Here is a 2859-nt window from a genome sequence, read left to right as displayed (position 1 = left end):
TTTTTTTATTTTCATGGATACTTTCATTGTGTAAAGTTTCATTTTGATAGGACTAAGGGAAAAAAATAGCCCTATTGGGATTTATTGGTGTTTCGCCTTATTGGCACACATCTCGGATTGATGAGAATTAAACATATTTCCTCAACTAGGATTTCTTAGGACTTTTAGTATGTTGTTCTGGACACCTCATAGAAATTATCTGAGCTGAAAAAAATTCTTTTACAATTTGTCTGTTTTTTGGCCCAAAAATGGGTTACTTTGCCTGGCCTAATAGTGTAGTTCTTTCTTTAAATGTATTTGAACTTTCAAAATGTCAGTGACGTTACAGTGCTCCTCCTGTATTTTGTTTTAGAAAACAGAAGACATCTGTCAACTGTGTTCCATGCTGAGCAGTACTCCTCATGACTGGTGTATAATAGGTGGAGTGTCCCTTTAATAAGTGAAGTAAGAGGGCACAGTGTCCTCCTCATGCAAAGGTTAAGGAGTTAGAGAGGTGACGCTAACACACTGAAACAGGAACACACACCCCTGCAGAGATTTTAGACCTTTACTGTAAGACCTTGACCACGATCTTTGTGTGTGTGTGTGTGTGTGTGTGTGTGTGTGGGGGGGGGGGGGGGGGGGGGCGTGTGGCGTGTTTGTGTGTGTGTGTGTGGGGCCGTCCATATTCTCTCTTTTGGAGTCCGATTTGTTTTTTCTTCTTTCGGCTGCTGCACCACTGCATGTATCAGCCCACAGCACCACTCCAACTTTAAGCTCCCCTTGGAAAGTGATTTTAGAAACACATGCGATGTATGAGGGGAATTGAAGCCCCCCTCTCCCCTCCATGTCCCCGCGGGCCCCTCCCCCCACAGTGCATGATCGGGTTGGGCTGCGTGTCCTTTTAATGCGCTGATCCGCGAACACATTAAATATCCACCGCTGTGTCGCATGATGTGAATGTTAACTGGCCAATTGAAAAGAGTGAGACAAGGGGGCGCCCTTAGCTCAGTTGTTAGGGCGTCCCCCCTCATTGGCCTCGGCCAGCAGCGGACCCAGGTTCGATTCCAGCCCGCGGTCGTTCTCTGCATGTCACTCCCCTCTCTGCCCCATTTCAACTCTGTCTCTACACTATCAATAAAGCATAAAAATGCCAAAAAATAATATTGTTAAAAAAAAGAAAAGAGTGAGACAACACAATATGAGTCATTCAGAAATCTAATGGATGGGCGGTAATATTTTGGTAAAATATTGTAAATTCAGTTTGTTTCATCGTAGTGACCTCCAGGGGTTTGAAATGCTGACTTTTCTGTTTCTAGCCACCCTTACAGTGCCCCATCCCCCATCCCACATCCCCCATCCCTTCAACACCCCCCCCAGCCCTCTCTCTCTTTCTCTCTCCCACTCTCTTTCTCTCAAACTGCCTCTTCCCCTCTGTGAAAAATATGCTAATGTGTGAAAGTAGGGTACAGACATGTTCTCATCCATCTGTACTGTGAAAACATACATGTTTCCGGCCTGCGGTCTCTTGATGCTTCTCTCCTTTATGCTCACGTCTGGATCACATCCTGACCCAATATACCCAGGATAGATATACACACAAGGTCCTAAACGCATTAAAAAAACATTTAATATTGTCAAAAAAAGGCCTTAAAAGTATTGAATTTTGCTGCAAAGTACAGTTCTTTAAAAGTACCTTAAAATGCGTAGGAAATTCCATTATATCCTTACTACTTTTGCCTGTGTGGCACTGTGGCCTGACATTGGCATTAAAAAGTCTTGTATTTAACTTGGAGATCCCTGGGGGTATGACTCCCTGGTGGATTATGACTCCACTACGACGGATGTTTTTTATAACATACTCAGCAGGGGCGCCATGGTGTTGAAATTATCCCACCTCGGAAGGGGCAACATGGCCTAAAAATAAAATCCCTGATTTTTCCACACGACATTCTATTTTAAATTTTAACTACAAAAGACAAGTTCCATTTTGGCAGGTTCACACTAGTGGTGCACTTTAAGGTGTGTGTGTGTGTAGAAGAAATCTCTCCTCCGAGTTGCAACCTCATAAAATGTTGCAGATTGCCTTGTTTTCATGTTCCCTATTACCATTGGGTTTAAATCCATTATATTGCCGAATAGCTTTCCACTTTTAAACCAAATACTGGACCGTGGGTTTGTTGGTCAACTCTCCTCTATTCACGTGATTAGACCCTGCTCTGTGACGGAGCGAAATGTTCACTTTCATTGTTGTTAGAGTATTGATACATTTTACTGATTCTTTTTTATTTAATCAATGCAGCAGCAACCCCTAACGCCATAGCTGAGGCTGTTTCTATGGGTGTGTAGAGGACATTTAAGGTCAGCAGGCAGCATGAGGATCAAAAGTCTTTGGTTTCACATTGAAATATTGGAAAGAGATGTTCAAAACATTTAAAATGCTGACTGATTATCACCCTCTGTCTGCAGAGAACATTCCAGTGTGTGAGAGTTATTGTGGGTATCTCCCCCCCCAACAAAAAAAAAAACCCTGAGGCCGTGTCGTGTCGTCAAAGGCCATCTGCTTGTCTGCTTCAGTAAACCTCTGTATGACAAATGCCTTGTTTTCACTCATTCTCAAGCAGCTTCCGAATAAGTAGCCAGCGCTCCTCACGAACACTTGACGTGTGGGAATGTTGGATTTCTACATACAGACCACAATGGTTGTTCTTACATACCACCACAATACGTACAATTTGAAGGAATCAGAATAAATGCAGGCACGAATATCAAGTTTTGTCTTTATATTCAATCTAGAAATTACTCATATTTAAAGGCCTAGTTTGCTGCAGATACTTAAGGGCCCATTGTGGACAGCTCCTGGTGCTGAAATCCAGCATC

This window comes from Ammodytes marinus (genome assembly GCF_949987685.1).
Source record: "Ammodytes marinus genome assembly, chromosome: 24".
Lineage (NCBI taxonomy): Eukaryota > Metazoa > Chordata > Actinopteri > Uranoscopiformes > Ammodytidae > Ammodytes > Ammodytes marinus.
The sequence above is the reverse complement of the archived record's forward strand: the minus strand, read 5'-3'. Positions refer to the sequence as shown.